The following is a 17,689-nucleotide window of genomic DNA, read 5'->3' on the forward strand; positions in this document are numbered from 1 at the left end:
AGGGACAAAGAGAGCGAGAGGGAAAGAGAGACAGAGAAAGGGGGCCAGAGACAGAGAGAAGGCCACAGAGAGAGAGAGAGAGAGAGAGACAGAGAGATAGAGGGGGATGGAGAGAGCGAGAGCGAGAGTGAGGGAGGGACAGACCGAGAGGGACAGAGAGGTACAGAGAGACAGAGGGACCGAGAGAGAGAGGGACAGAGAGAGAGAGAGAGACAGAGAGAAAGGGACAGAGAGAGAGGGACAGAGAGAGAGAGAGGGACACCGTGAGAGAAAGAGAAAGGGTCAGAGAGTCAGAGAGAAGGAATGAGAAAGAGGGACAGAGAGACAGAGAGAGGGACACAGTGTAAGGGAGAGGGACATAGAAAGAGAGAGAGGGACAGAGAAAGTCACTGAGAGAGAGGGGACAGAGAGACTGAGAGAGAGATAGGGACAGAGAGAGAGAGAGACAAAGAGAGAGAGAGGGACAGAGACAAACAGACAAGCAGAGAGAGAGGGTCAGAGAGACAGAGAGAGAGGGGGAGGGACAGAGAGACAGAGAGACAGAAAGACTCACATAAACAGTGAGAGAGGTACAGAGAGAGAGAGAGCGACAGAGAGAGAGCGACAGAAAGACTGCGAGAGAGAGGCACAGAGAGACTTAGAGAGAAAGTGATTGGCAGAGAGACTGAGAGAGAGAGAGATTGGGACAGAGAGACAGAGGGACAGAGCGAGAGAGAGACGGAGAGAGAGGGACAGAGAGACAGAGAGGGAGAGAGCGACACAGAGAGAGGGGGAACAGAGAGACACAGAGAGCGAGAGGGACAGAGCGACACAGAGAGAGAGGGACACAGAGAGCGAGAGAGGGACAAAGAGAGAGAGGGACAGAGACAGACAGAGAGGGGGGACAGAGGCAGAGAGAAGGACACACAAAGAGAGAGACAGCGAGATAGAGACGGACAGACAGAGCGAGAGCGAGGGAGGGACAGACAGAGAGGGACAGAGAGACAGAGGGAGCGAAAAGAGAGAGGGACAAAGAGAGGGAGAGAGGTACAGAGATATAGAGAGGGACAGAGAAACCGAGCGAGAGAGAGGGGGACAGAGAGAGAGAGAGAGAGAGAGAGAGACCGAGGAGGGACAGAGAGGCAGAGAGGGGGACAGAGAGAGGGACAGAGAGACAGAGAGTGAGGGACACAGTATAAGGCAGAGGGACATAGAAACAGAGAGAGGGACAGAGAGACTCAGAGAGAGGGGGGCAGAGAGACACAGAGAGAGAGGGTCAGAGAGACAGACAGAGAGAGGGAGGGACAGAGAGACAGAGGGTCAGAGATACACACAGAGACAGTGAGAGAGGGACAGAGAGACTGAGAGAGAGAGCGACAGAGAGACAGAGAGAGAGTGGGACAGAGAGACAGAGAGGGAGAGAGGGACACAGAGAGAGGGGGACAGAGAGACACAGAGAGCGAGAGGGAAAGAGAGAGAGAGAGGGACAGAGAGAGGGACAGAGAGACAGAGAGAGAGCGACGCAGAGAGAGCGAAAGAGGGACAAAGAGAGAGTGAGGGACAGAGAGACAGAGAGAGTGCGACGCAGAGAGAGCGAGAGGGACAAAGAGAGTGAGAGGGACAGAGTGACAGAGAGAGGGGGACAGAGACACAGAGAGAGGTACAGAGAGAGAGAGACAGAGACATAGAGGGGGACGGAGAGAGCGAGAGCGAGGGAGTGACTGACAGAGAGGGACAGGGGCGGATAGAGGGACCGAGAGAGAGAGGGACGGAGAGAGAGACACAGAGAGAAAGGGACAGAGAGAGAGGGACAGAGAGAGAGAGGGACACAGTGAGAGAAAGAGAGAGGGATAGAGAGACAGAGAGAGGGAATAAGAGAGAGAGGGACAGAGAGACAGAGAGGGACACAGTATAAGGGAGAGGGACATAGAAAGAGAGAGAGGGACAGAGAGACACTGCGAGAGAGGGGACAGAGAGACTGAGAGAGAGGGACAGAGACAAACAGACAAACAAAGAGAGAGAAGGTCAGAGAGACAGAGAGAGAGGGGGACAGAGAGACAGAGAGACAGAAAGACTCACATAAACAGTGAGAGAGGTACAGAGAGAGAGAGAGAGCGACAGAGAGAGAGCGACAGAAAGACTGTGAGAGAGAGGCACAGAGAGACTTAGAGAGAAAGTGATTGGCAGAGAGACTGAGAGAGAGAGAGATTGGGACAGAGAGACAGAGGGACAGAGCGAGAGAGAGACAGAGAGAGGGACAGAGAGACAGAGAGGGAGGGAGCGACACAGAGAGAGGGGGAACAGAGAGACACAGAGAGCGAGAGGGACACCGCAACACAGAGAGAGAGGGACACAGAAAGCGAGAGAGGGACAAAGAGAGAGAGAGGGACTGAGAGACAGAGAGGGGGACAGAGACAGAGAGAAGGACACACAAAGAGAGAGACAGCGAGATAGAGACGGACAGACAGAGAGAGAGCGAGGGAGGGACAGACAGAGAGGGACAGAGAGACAGAGGGAGCGAAAAGAGAGAGGGACAAAGAGAGGGAGAGAGGTACAGAGATATAGAGAGGGACAGAGAGACCGAGCGAGAGAGAGGGGGACAGAGAGAGAGAGAGAGAGAGAGAGAGACCGAGGAGGGACAGAGAGGCAGAGAGGGGGACAGAGAGAGGGACAGAGAGACAGAGAGTGAGGGACACAGTATAAGGCAGAGGGACATAGAAACAGAGAGAGGGACAGAGAGACTCAGAGAGAGGGGGGCAGAGAGACACAGAGAGAGAGGGTCAGAGAGACAGACAGAGAGAGGGAGGGACAGAGAGACAGAGGGTCAGAGATACACACAGAGACAGTGAGAGAGGGACAGAGAGACTGAGAGAGAGAGCGACAGAGAGACAGAGAGAGAGTGGGACAGAGAGACAGAGAGGGAGAGAGGGACACAGAGAGAGGGGGACAGAGAGACACAGAGAGCGAGAGGGAAAGAGAGAGAGAGGGACAGAGAGAGGGACAGAGAGACAGAGAGAGAGCGACGCAGAGAGAGCGAAAGAGGGACAAAGAGAGAGTGAGGGACAGAGAGACAGAGAGAGTGCGACGCAGAGAGAGCGAGAGGGACAAAGAGAGTGAGAGGGACAGAGTGACAGAGAGAGGGGGACAGAGACACAGAGAGAGGTACAGAGAGAGAGAGACAGAGACATAGAGGGGGACGGAGAGAGCGAGAGCGAGGGAGTGACTGACAGAGAGGGACAGGGGCGGATAGAGGGACCGAGAGAGAGAGGGACGGAGAGAGAGACACAGAGAGAAAGGGACAGAGAGAGAGGGACAGAGAGAGAGAGGGACACAGTGAGAGAAAGAGAGAGGGATAGAGAGACAGAGAGAGGGAATAAGAGAGAGAGGGACAGAGAGACAGAGAGGGACACAGTATAAGGGAGAGGGACATAGAAAGAGAGAGAGGGACAGAGAGACACTGCGAGAGAGGGGACAGAGAGACTGAGAGAGAGGGACAGAGACAAACAGACAAACAAAGAGAGAGAAGGTCAGAGAGACAGAGAGAGAGGGGGACAGAGAGACAGAGAGACAGAAAGACTCACATAAACAGTGAGAGAGGTACAGAGAGAGAGAGAGAGCGACAGAGAGAGAGCGACAGAAAGACTGTGAGAGAGAGGCACAGAGAGACTTAGAGAGAAAGTGATTGGCAGAGAGACTGAGAGAGAGAGAGATTGGGACAGAGAGACAGAGGGACAGAGCGAGAGAGAGACAGAGAGAGGGACAGAGAGACAGAGAGGGAGGGAGCGACACAGAGAGAGGGGGAACAGAGAGACACAGAGAGCGAGAGGGACACCGCAACACAGAGAGAGAGGGACACAGAAAGCGAGAGAGGGACAAAGAGAGAGAGAGGGACTGAGAGACAGAGAGGGGGACAGAGACAGAGAGAAGGACACACAAAGAGAGAGACAGCGAGATAGAGACGGACAGACAGAGAGAGAGCGAGTGAGGGACAGACAGAGAGGGACAGAGAGACAGAGGGAGCGAAAAGAGAGAGGGACAAAGAGAGAGAGACAGAGTTACAGAGATATCGAGAGGGACAGAGAGACCGAGCGAGAGAGAGGGGGACAGAGAGAGAGAGAGAGAGAGAGGTCGAGGAGGGACAGAGAGGCAGAGAGAGGGACAGAGAGAGGGACAGAGAGACAGAGAGAGAGGGACACAGTATAAGGGAGAGGGACATAGAAAGAGAGAGAGGGACAGAGAGACACTGCGAGAGAGGGGACAGCGAGACTGAGAGAGAGAGAGGGACAGAGAGAGACAGAGAGAGAGAGGGTCAAAGAGAGAGATAGAGAGGGACAGAGACAAACAGACAAACAAAAAGAGAGAAGGTCAGAGAGACAGAGAGAGAGGGAGGGACAGAGAGACAGAGGGACAGAGAGACACACATAACCGGTGAGAGAGGGACAGAGAGAGAGAGAGAGCGACAGAGAGAGAGGGACAGAAAGACTGCGAGAGAGAGGCACAGAGAGACTGAGAGAGAAAGAGATTGGCAGAGAGACCGAGAGAGAGAGAGAGATAGGGACAGAGAGACAGAGGGACAGAGCGAGAGAGAGACAGAGAATGAGGGACAGAGAGACAGAGAGGGAGAGAGCGACACAGAGAGAGTGGGGAACTGACAGTCACAGAGAGCGAGAGGGACAGAGAGACACACAGAGAGAGGGACAGAGAGACAGAGAGAGAGAGGGACACAGAGAGAGCGAGAGAGGGACAAAGAGGGAGAGAGGGACAGAAAGACAGAAAGACCGATGGGGCAAAGAAAATTGCAATGCGATTAGGTAAGATTACGCATGCACAGGTTGGGCACGGAAGCGGAAGGGAATGGCCAGAATAGAAATGTGGAGCTTATTGATGGAACAGGTTCTGTGTGTCTTTGATAAGTATGAACCAGTCAGAGAGGGAGGAAATTGTCAAGCGCAGGCGTCATGATTACGAAGGAAGTTGAATCTCTTGTTAAGATGAAGAAGGCTTGCGTTAGCATTGAGATGTGAAGACTCAGTTCGGGCCATTGAGAGTTACAAGTTAAACAGGAAAGACCTTAAGAGAGACTGAAGATGAGCCAGGAGGGGAGCTGAGAATTTGTTGGCAGATAGGATAAGGGAAAATCCTAAAGCTCTCCATAGGTATGTAAGGGCTAAAAGAATGAATAGAATAAAATATGGCCAATGAAGGACAGTCGTGGTAAGTAGTCTGTGGTGTCAGAAGTGATGGGGGAAGCGCAAAAGCAATATCTTCCGTCAGGATTCGCATTGGCAAAACAAAATGTTGTCGAGAACAATACTGAGAAACAGGCTACTAGACAAGATCGGATTGAAGTTCCCAAGGACGAAGTGTTACAAACCCTGAAAATGTGAAAATATATAAATTCCCTCGGCTGGCTGTGATTTATCCTAGGATTCTCTGGGAAACCAAGAATCTGATTTCCGAGACTTCGACTTTGATCTTTATGTTGTCATTGTCCGAAGGTATAGTACCAGAACACTATAGGATAGGAAAAGTTGTTCCCTAATTCAAGAAGGTAAGTAGGGAAAACCATAGAAATTATAGACGATTGACCCTTCCGTCGGTTGTGGGTAAAGTGTTGGAAAAGTTCTAAGACATAAGATTTGTAATTATCTCGACTGGAATAAGTTTATGAGGGAAAGTCAAGCCGGTTTTGTGAATGGGAGGTCGAGACTCACAAACTTTATTGAGTTATTTGAGTAGGTCATTAAAATGGATATCTGTTTTCTCACTGAATTGGAAAGTACATTTCCAGACGTTTCATCACCCTACTCGGTAACAATTTCAGTGGGTCTCCAGGCGAAGCACTGTTCATGATTCCTGCTTTCTATTTATATGTTTGAGTTTCTTTGGGTTGGTGATGTAATTTCCGGTGGTGATGTCATTTCCTGTTCTTTTTCCTCAGCGGATAGTCGATGGCGTCGAGCTCGAAGTGTTTGTTGGTAGATTTCTGGTCGGAATGCCATGCTTCGAGGAATTCTTCTGCATGTATCTGTTTGGCTTGTCCTAGGATGGATGTGCTGTCTCAGTCGACTGTAGTGTTTGTCTAATGTAGTATTTGTTACTGTTCTTGCACGGTATTTTGTAAATGTCATCAGTTTTTGCATATGCACAAATAGGCATAAAACGAGCCACCAGGATACATGAACATCAAGTAGCCACAAAACGACGTGACCCTCTCTCACTGGTATCCTTCTATACAGATAAGTAAAGGCACCACTTTGACTTGGACAACGCATCCATCCGAGCACAAGTGAAACAGAGACAGACACGAGAATTCCGAGAAGCATGGCATTCTAACCGGAAATCTATCAAAAAGCACATGCAGGTAGACCCCATCTACAACCCCCTGAGGAAAAGAACAGGAAATGATATCACAACAGGAAATGACATGACGAACTCAAAGAACCCCAAAACTGTAAATAGAAAGCAGAAATCATGAACAGGATGTCACGCGAAGGCCCACTGAAGATGTTACCCAGGAGGTTAACGAAACGTCTGGAAATGAGCCTTCCAGCTCAGCGAGCAAATCTTCATCTGGAAGCTAAACCTGAGCTACAAATCTTGTCAAGGCTCGCCAGGTGACTAAACAAATAGATGAGGATAAAGCGGTTCATGTAATGCACGTATGGATCTCAGTTAGCCGTTTGATAAATTTCGCTATGGTAGGTGACTGCACAAAATACTGAGGGATGGGCTTGAGGAGTATTTCGTGCTTTGGATCAGAAATTAGCCAGCTGAAAGAAGACAGAGGGTGTTACTTGATGGGAAAACATCATCCTGGAATTCAGTTGCTTTTGGTGTACTGCAACAATCTGTTTTGGTTTCAATGCTTTTCCTCATTTTTTTATAAACGACCTGGATAGGGACGTAGAAGGAAGGGTTAGTAAATTTGCGGACGACACAAAGTTCAGTACAGTTGTGCATAGTGCTGAAGGATATTGTAGGTTACATAGGGACACAGGTATGCTGCAGAGCTGGGCTGAGAGTTGGCAAATGAAATTTAATGCAGAAAAAATGTGAGAAAGAACATGGCATTAAAATTTAGCACAGAATATAAGGATCGATAGCAGAAGTTTCTATTAAAATATAAAATGAAAGAGTGGCAAAAGTAAACGTTGACACTTTCGTGGATAAGAAGGGGCATTTACTTATGGGATATGCGGAAATAGCCTTGACATTGAACAGGCATTTGCGTCGGTCTTCACAGTGGAGGATATCAATTACATGCCAGTAGTTGACAAAGCGATGACGGTTGGTGACGACCTGGGAACAGTCCTTATAACAAAAGAGCTAGTGTTGGATTGTTGCAGCTAATTTAGCAAAGGATGGTTACATCTCCAGGCACTGATGGAATGCATTGCGGGGTACTAATCGCAATGCTGTGTTAAAAAGAAGTGCGCTGGTGGTATTTTTCCAAATTTCATTGGTCTCTGGGGCAGTCCCAGCAGATTGGAAAACACAAATATGACATCACTGTTTAAAAAGGGAGGCAGACCAAATCTGAGGAATTAGATCAGATTTCTTACAGTGTCGAAACAGGCCCTTCGGCCCAATAAGTCCACACCGACCGCCGAAGCGCAACCCACTCAGACCCATTCCCCAACATTATAGAAGGTTGTTTAACCTCTGTAGTGCAGACATTTCTTGAGTCTATTATCGAGGAAGAAATAGCAGGGCATCTCGACAGAAATTGGACAGACGCAGCATGGGTTAATGAAGGGCAGGTCATGCCTGAAAAATCTTTTCGAATTCTATGATGGCATTACGAGCATGGTGCATAACGGGACCCAGTGAATTGGTGTACCTAGATTTTCAAAATGCCCTCGACAGGGTGCCGTTCAAGCGCTGACAGCAAACGGATGCATGCTGTTAAGGGTAAAGTATGAGCATGGATTCAGGATTATTTGTCCAAAAGGAAGCGCAGAGCGGGGATAAATCAGTGCTATTCTATTGTCCATCAATGGTGTGCCTCAGGGGTCGGTACTGGGACCGCAATTACTTACAACTTATGTGGATGATTTGGATTTTGGAGCCATGCGCATCGTGTCAAGGTCTGCAATTGACACAAAGGTGAGTAGCTGAGCAAAGTGTGCAGAGGACAGTGATAATTTGCAGAGGAACATTGAAATATTGGGTTAATGGGCAATATTCTGGCGGATGGAATTCCGGATTTGAAGGTGTTCGCTGATGTCATGAGATTATGTGGAATAGGATTATATCGAAAATTCCGAAGCATGAGGCCGGATCTTATGGAAACATATAAAATTATGATGGGCATGTGTGAGATAGAAGTAGAGAGCATGCTTCCATTGGCGGATGAAACTAGGACAAGTGGGCAAAGCCTCAAGATTAGAAGGAGCCGATTTAGGACTGAATTGAGAAGGAACTTCTTCAACCAGAGGGTTGTTACTCTATGGAACTGCTTGCCCAACGAAGTAGTTGATGCTACATCAATATTTTTTTAAGCGAGGGCTGATTTTTTTTTGAACAATATAGGAAGTAAAGATGACCTTCAAAGGTTGGTTAAGTGAATGTATGTCCGTGGAAAGATCACGCATGATCTTATTGAATGGCGAAGTAGTCTCTAAGGCCCGTATGGCATAGTCTTGCTCCTCGTTCTCATGTTCTACGAATGTATGTGTCACATATTCCGCGATTTTAGGGAAAGTTTCCATGGGGCTGTTGGGGGAGGTGTTGAGTGAGAAGGCACAGTGCACCACGGTGCCCCGGAGGGAATGGTTCCTGGGGAAGGTGGACAAGGGCGGGGAGGGGAATATATATTTGTTAATAGTATTTCGCTGGAGGTGGTGGAATTAGGAAAATATTTCGTTGATCACTTGGAGTACCACAGCGCTAAAGGATCCAGACCAAGTTCTGAAAAACACAGGATGAGAATGGATCATTGCTTCATACAGACATTTGCAAGATGTGCCAAAAGTCCTTCTTTGGTGCAGTGAAAGTCACAATGTTTTTGAGAAGCTAACTTTAGCAGCCATATAGCATTGTGGCCACAAGAGCGGGACATAGTCAGAGATTTTCTTGACACCATAAAGCCTGTCTAACACATAGCCTGCGATTACACGCCACCTATGATTTGGCATCGGCAGTCTCCATTAACAACTGTTCACTCTCCGAGTGAGAGCGTTATTCACCTCATTGACCAAATGTTCTTCTCTTTCTTTTGTTCTTTCCCGACCAACTGTTTACTCCTTTACAATACCGAATGAGACATGATGGGGTAGTTCTTGTTCGCCTGGATGATTGCAGTGTTAAAGAAACAATGCACAGGAGATGCACAGCAGATTAGTATCTGAGTTGCAAGAGACATTTAAATCAAAACCTTCTTGAGGATTCCTTGCCGTAGTTGCAACAATACTGAAAAGCTCAACACCGTCCAGAACAGAGCAGCTGAATTGAGCAGCAACACACAACTAAAAAAAATCGACAAACATCCATTCCCACCACAACCAAACACATAAGATGCACTGCAGATATTCACTAAGGGTTCTTAATCAGTACATTACAAACTCACAATTACTTCCATCTAAAAGGAAAAGGGGAGTAGATAGATAGGAAAGACCTACAACCCACTGGCCATCCTGCTCTGGAAATATATTGCCATTCCTCCAGAATCACTGGGTCAAAACTATGGATTTCGCTCCCCTATAATTTGGGTCAACCGACAGCACACGGAAACGATGGTTCAAGAAGGCAGCTCATCATCACCTTGTCCAGTCAAATCAGGAATGGACAACAAATGCTGACCTGTTCTGGAATACCCACATCCGACGAAGAATGAAAATCATATGCTTTGGTGTTCTGAAGAGTTCTCTCTTTCTGAGATATTTCTGGATTTCTTTGAGGGGTATCAAAGATGAGGATTTGCTGTTGGGAAATTGAAACGAAGCATTACATCAGAATTTGATGGACTTGCTTTGTTCCATGTAGCCTGAACCTCACCGGCCTTTGAAAATGAAAGCAGAAAGCTACATTCACAGTGGAGTGAAAGCATTCACTATCTGAACTATCGAGACATAATTGGAGGGACGCTGGAGAGAAACTGCGGTGATGTGGTGACTATTCAGTTACTTGTCTGCCCTGTAAATTCATCAGTGCAACCACACCGGGGAAACGCCATTCAACTGTTCCGAGTGTGGAAAGGGATTGGCTCAGTTTTCTAACTTGCTGACTCACCAGTGGGTTCACACGGAGAAGAAACCATTTAATTGTCCAGAGAATGGAAAAGGCTTTAAAAGTTCTCACGAACTGCTTTACCATCAATGTGTTCACGCTGATGAGAAACCATTCAAGTGTTCTCACAGAGGAAATGGGTTCAGGCCGTCATTGGATCTCACTTTACATCTGCGAACTCAGTGGACAGAGACCGTTCGCCTGTTCTAAGAATAGGAAAGGATTCATTCAGTCATTCAGTCTGCAGAGACACCAATGAGTTCACACAGCGTAGAGACCATTCGTCCGCTGTGATTTGAAGTAATTAATTGATTCAGGCAATCTGCTGAAATACAAGAGAGTTCACACTGGAAAGAGACCATTCACCTGCTCTTACATTTCTCAAACGTACTGAAAGACGAGCGAATTGATATTGGCGAGAGGCCATTCATATGTTCTGAATTGGGGAAAGGATGCACTTTTGCCATCCATCCTCCTGATACACCAACGGGTTCACAGTGACAGTAATTTGTTTTAATGACGCAGTGTGGGAAATGCTCTATCATTTTCCAGTAATTGATGTCCCATCAACATGTTCACGATGATGAGAACACAATCTTGTCCTCTCACTGGAGGTCTGTTGTTTCTCTGATATAAGTGAATACACTTCACAAGGTCTTCATTTAGATGTGAAGAATATTCAGAAATGCTGAATGTAACGAAATATATTTAAGTACAAATACACACTTAAAATGAAGAAAAGGATCAAGAACAGGGCAGTCAATGGATATCTACCAGTCTCCTCTAATTGTACGGAAATCAGGGAAACAAAATCTTTGAATTTGATATGATTGAAAACTGAACAATTAAACACTAGATCAAGTAAAGAGATTAAACACATCCAATGAAGTAAACCCCTGCTGACAGAATGAACACAGTTCAATTCTCGATGCAATAACACCATATCGCATTCACATGCGACCTCACTGGATTGTTTGCACTGTTACCGTCTTACCAGACTGTAGAGGCTGCTGCATTCATTTGAGAAAGAAGAGGCTGTTGGTGATTTAACCAGAGCACCACCAACCCACAGGTCAGAAAATATTTAGTGAAGGACAACCTTTAAATTAACCTCAAACCAGTGATAGGAATTGGAACCACGCTGCGAGCTTCAAACTGCTTTATAAGCCAACAAAGCAACCAACTGAGCGAAACAGATTGCACCTGACTGGGCTGTCACACGTGCGAATGAGTATTTGAATCCCTAGTTACCCACAATGCAAATTAACTGCCTCTCCACGCACGGTGGCTCAGTGTTTAGCACTGCTGCCTCAGAGCATGAGGGGCTGGCTTCGATTCCAGCCTCGGAGGCCTGTCCGTGTGGCGTTTGCACGTTCTCCACGTGTCTGCGTGAGTTTCCTCCAGGTCCTCAAATTTCATCCCACAAGACAAAAGGGTGCGCCAGTTAGGTGAATTGGTCATGATATATTACCAATACCGTAGGTTAATAGTTGGGGTAAATATAAGGGAGGGTAATGGGTTTGAGTGTTCTTTGGAGGGTTTGTGTGGACTTGTTGGGCCGAAGGGCCTGATGCTGCACTGCAGGGATTCTCGTGTGTTTTCTGGTGTTCCATCACATCATTGCTACTCCTTAAGCTCTTTTCAAAGTCAGATCATTAATATTTTCTCTCATTTGTGGGAACAAGCCCATATCTGCTGAGATTCGAGACTCGAGTGAATCACTTCCCAGGCAAGTAGCAAGTAAATGTTTCTCGCTCGTGTGAATATGCTCGTGCTCACTGAATAGAGATGACCAGGTGAATCTCTTTCCACACTCAGTGCAGGCCTCTCTACAGTGTGCCCATTCCTGTTTATCTGAAGCTTTGCTGATTTAATGAATGCCTTCTCATACAAAGAGCAGAAGAATGGTGTCTCTCCGGTGTCATTTCGATCGGGTGACATTAGTCGGGGTTGTGAAGATAATCACTTACCAAACAGAGCAGACAAATCATCTCTCCCTTTGTTGAAGTCGTTTGCGTGCCATTAGAATTGATCCCGTCCATGGAACAGCTGAGTGGTTTGTCCCCATGTGAACAGGTTGATGTCGAATTAAGATTTTGAATTTACAACCTTTGCAGATCTTAAAGTTTATTTTTCAACAGTATGGGAAATGACTTGCAAACCTGCCTACACACAGCATGGCCAATAAGAACACAGAAAATCAAGCCTGTCCAAGCCATACAAGGAACACCCAAAATGCCTCAACATTGACCAAACAGGCTGACAGGGGAAACCATACATGACCACAGTCATTCACAAACCAGAGAATACACTTCCCAAGACAAACTACCAATAAGCTTCCTCGACTCGATAAACACAGCTGTCCCAAAGGCCGAAGTGTAATCTCATACCCCAGTGATGTCAAAGCCACATGAAGCTCAGGTCAGCCAGGGATGCACCAGAATACCTTGCTCATCTCTGGAGAGCACCAATGGTATCACATTACTGCCAAGGAAAGGGACATTCTCACATACCCACGAAGAGAGCTGGAACCCCCTGATCCCATTCTTGAACTGATTAATGCTGCTGGATGCTTGATTGTGTCTTGATTGTATCAATCACGGCCAGAGCTTTTGCCGTAACTCGGATCCAGCCAGGGGAGAGCCGGACGGGCAAGGGAAGCCTGGCAAAATAGAATGAGAGACTGCTGATAAAGTTTTTCACATTAATCCTAAGAGATTCCTCAGCTCGAAAGAAATTGGCAGGGGCTCCACCAGTTCACTTTTGTTTCTGTCTTGTGGTTTCTGAGCATTTGCTTTAGATGTGTCTGTTTGTTTTGCGGTTGCTCACTGCATGACTTGTCAGTTTCAGGTGTCTCGTCTAAGTGTGTTATCCATCAGACAAGTGTTTGTTTAGAGTGCAGTGAGCGATTGTGCGCTCAGTAACCCTTTATTGCTTGTCTGTCAATCACTCACTGCTTCTGTGTTCTGTGAGTACGCCCTCTGTCTTTTCTCGAAAGCCGAATTGCAATGCTAAGCAGTCAACGCAGGACGTCCAGTACGCCACGGGGGCAGGGAATTCCACCCACTGCTGGGATGTGCTAGCTGGGCAACCCCAACCATGTGTTGAGAATGGCCCAGGACCGAAGTTCAAGACGATATTAAGAAGGCGTGTATGTTTAGATTCCCTACAGTGTAGAAACAAGCCCGTCGACCCAACAAGTCCACACCAACCCTCGGAAGAGTAATCCACGCAGACCCATTTCCCTCCCACTAATGCACCTGACACTATGGGCAATTTTGCACGGCCATTTCACCTGACTTGCACACCTTTGTGATTGTGCGAGGAAACCGGAGCACACGGAGGAGTCCCAGGCAGATGTGGGGAGAATGTGCAAACTGCACACAGACAATCGCCCAAGGCTGAAATCGAACCTGGGACCCTGGCGCTGTGAGGTAGCAGTGCTAACCACGCCACCCTGTAAATACGTGAACTTCAAAATAAAGATCGGAGATTCTCTTGTTTTTCCTGGTTCACTGGCAGACACTGTGCTGAAAGAGACAGGGTATGGCAGTTACTTTTCCCACTTTACAGGAGACTTTTACACATGGCCACAAGGAAATTGGCCATATGGGAGGTCCTTGAAATTCGATAAGCTTGATTATTGTAGCACGGCCATTATGGGAGAGCACGTTAACCCCTCCTGGAACACTGAATACATGCTGCAGTGTCTTGCAAAGTTTCGGCAGGTTGCCCAGCAGTGTCAGGCCGCGAAGGTGAAAGACTGCTGCAATAACAACCGATTCTGTGCTCCCAACAATTCCAGATACGGCCACATCGCCCTTTCCCACTGTACCCGAAATTTCCCATACTGGCTTCAAAGCCAGACCCGTTGGGCCTGAATGAAGTGGCTGCATTTTTTTTTACCATGCATTACACAGCAAGCCCGCGATGGGACACATTAGCCGCCGGGCAGTATGAATCACTACTGCTGCCCAACACAAACGATAACTCCAGACTCACAAGAAGCCCGAGTGCTTGCCGAAATTACCAGGGCACCAAATGTCAGTTTGCCCGCATCATGATTGGGTGCACTTCCCAGTATAAGACCTGGATCCACGCAGAGATCCGGGCCATGCGACAAGATGCCGCAGACCCGTTGAAGTGACTGCTCCCGTTCTACAATTGGGTCATCGAAATTTCCTGAATATACAACTGTCTGTCCCAAGATGTGCAGACCGTATTACAGCTTGTGTATATGACCCACTGGGTAACCATTAGCCCTGTTATTGACATCCGCATCCGATCCTGGGATACCGCTTCAGACTGGGAAAAAGTGGTTATACAGCACCGTGAAGGATGCAATAAATGCCAGTGCAAGACGGCACGCCGATTTCGGGCTGTTATCCAATGTCTGCAGAGCAGCCAAGCACTTACTCGATGTCATTGTCCACTTTAAGGAGGTCTGTGACTCCTCGTCGGGCGTTCCATTCGCAGAGTACGAAAAGCTTGCCGTGCAGACTTTACATATGCTCACGTTTTCACGTTGCACAATCAAACGACGAGCTGGACGGACACTTTAATTGTACTTAGTAAAGTGGACAGGAATGGGTTGTTCACTACATCAAAATGGACGGGGGCGTTCAACTGGCTCGCTCAAACTGACAACCACAAGGACACCACCAGGCCAGTACAGCAAGCTCGGGAAATTCACTGCTGGAACAGTGGGAAATTGGAACACTGAGTGAGACAGTGCTGGTCCAGGCAATGTCGCCCAGAACAACTACCCTCTCCCTCTCCCCTCAGGCATGACAGCAGTCCACCAACAACAGAGGCAGCTTCAACAGGCTGCCGACACTGTGGCTGGTCCCTTCCCCCGTGCTCCAGAATCTAACTAGGGCTATCGTGAGAGGGACTTTTCACAGGCGATCTCAATTTGTCTCTCAAACGCCCCGTCTGAAATTCTGATGATGGATGTGGATGTGGTGGGGCGCTGCTCATTTCTTTTGTGGTGGATTCTGGGTCTGTCCAACCGTCTGCGGCTCCCGACTCGGAAAATTACCGGAGTTGCAAGACCCTCTGCACTGTAGGGTTTTCAGGAGGATACATGACAGACCCACTCTCCTAACCCATTAACTTCAGTATTGGACCTGCCACTGCGACTGATACTGCCATTATTTAAGACTCTTGCCCTGTCGCCCTCCTGAGCTGGCAGACCTTGTGTAAATTGAATACCAGTATGCACTGTTCCTCTGAGGGTCTCACATTAGAGAACCCAGACGTCCATTATTCCATGCTGCGGGCAGTAATTTCACACAGCCCTGAACCCTCTGACCAGTAAGCTCTTGCTACTCTTGGTCATGCTCCAATTCACCTACGTGCGCTTTTATCGACACCTACGTGCCCTTTTTCCAACGGCCCCTTTCTGTAGACAGTTCTCTGATTCGCTGCTTCCAGAAGGGTGCAAAATTGACGGTATTGACTTGTCATGCATCTCACCAGAATTAATTGAAAATGTCGATACACCACGGTGACATGTAATAACAAAGTAGATTCTTGTGAAATTTAAGGTCTTCAAGGTGAAGTCTTCACAAATGCGGGTGCTATGATGTTGTACATCTCCACTGACAGCTGAAGTGACGTCAAGCTGCTATCTGTTTTCTCCATTGGTTTTGATCATTCTGGCTCTCGTCTAATTGCCTGAAGACGACAGGGTGCCGACAACCTGAGAGATGTCTGCGCGGATTTTGGTGTAATTTTCAGAGGGGATGAGGAGCTGCTGTTGGTCACGGGAAGTGCCTGTGAGGCCCCCAACACCTACTCCCCCGAAACCCCACAACTCCCCATAATTCAGGAACTGCAGTCAGCAGCTGATCGATCCTGTCAGGGCACACTGGATCCTCCTTACCCTGACCTTTTGGAAGGACAGTGTGCTGCCATGAATTTGCCAATGGCTGGATATGACGTGTTTTGCTTTCAATTTCACTTTCATCTCTGGCCACATGTAAGTTCTTCAGTTTAACCATGTAACTCTTCCAGAAAATGTCCGCTCGCTGATCCCTTTTTGTCAGCTTAACCAGAGTCCACATACGTAGTCACCACCACAGCAATCTCTACCTGAACTTGTCCACATTGACTTATTGATCTTCTCCAGCCTTGATAAAACAGGGACTGTTCCTGTACCCAAGCAGCCTGCAGGAACATTAATGATTCAGGGAGCAACCTCAATCTAATTGATGGCAAATGTTTGTTAGTAGCGAATATCTCTCCAGAGCTGTTGTTTGAAAGTATAGATAACAGCCTTTAAATATGATTGCTGCATTCTATGAATCGGAACATCCTCTGCCCACATTGGTTGGACGATAGTTAATTGACCAGTTCTGACAATGTTGCATTCAAGACTTTTCCTACCCTGCCCACGTGGCCACACCTCCTGATTCCAATCCTGGTCCCAGTATTTTATAGCTACCAGTAATATTTTGGCACTTTTGCTCAATTCTACCACAAACCCCATTCCCGATCTATTTCTTTCTGCAATTTTGGGCAAGAAAGTTGGGACGCAGAGGTTCTGTTTTGCACCCTTATCATTTTGTTATCTCATCATTCCTGCACTTCCATTTTGTTTTCGTTCCCCCCGGTTCCCCTCTTTGTTCTTTGTCACTAAATCCTTTTAATTGCTGCATTTTTAATTTTTGACGAAAGCGGATGGAACTCAGACAAAGTAAGAGTCTACAGCAGATTGTGAGTATTTGTTAAATTGCAATATAATAAGTAACGTATGATTAGGATTCATGAAAATTTACGCTTAACACTTATTGATGTTGGAATATAAAGTACAGGTTAGCCCTTATTGAGATTTAGTGTTTTCCTCGACTTTATTTTCATATCTCAGATTCCAGTACAATCAGTTCAGTTCAAATGGCAAAAGACAGCTGGAGTCGCTGTCATCACTACAACGCAACGTGATATTGGACACGTGAGAACTTTAGCTTCTCTCTCCAGTGCTCTCTCTTTCTGAACAACTTTCTCTGATTTACCTTGCTTCCCGTTTCAGCGGCCGTGTTCCAGGGGGAAATGCAATTGGCTGTTGTTGAAACTCCAGCTCGAGCTGAGAGAGGGTTATCTCCCATTGTGAGGTCAAGAGACCAAGCCGCAGTGTGATGAGATTCAGTGGTTAGGTCCCACCGAACATCCTCTGTAGAATCCCCATGTCTCAGTGTTCCCCAATGAGAAAGGCACGACCAGGAAGGAGTCACTGTGGACCTCACTACAGACTGCACAGTGGGACACTGACAATTACACACAGAGCTTGGACAGCCAGTTCCAAGGGAACCGATGTGACACCTGTGCCCTGTGACTTTGTTTGGGAATTGAACCTGCATGTGTTTAGGACAGGAACTCTTCCACTGGGTTAGATCCAGACATTCCACAGGGTCGAATATCTACTTTACGAATACCTGATATACTGTCGAACGCCTAATTAAGAGTATCATTTACAGCA

The sequence above is a fragment of the Chiloscyllium plagiosum genome, unplaced genomic scaffold, assembly GCF_037043375.1.
Source record: "Chiloscyllium plagiosum isolate Xiang-an unplaced genomic scaffold, Cpla_swu_hap1 HiC_scaffold_46, whole genome shotgun sequence".
NCBI classification, from domain to species: Eukaryota; Metazoa; Chordata; class Chondrichthyes; order Orectolobiformes; family Hemiscylliidae; genus Chiloscyllium; species Chiloscyllium plagiosum.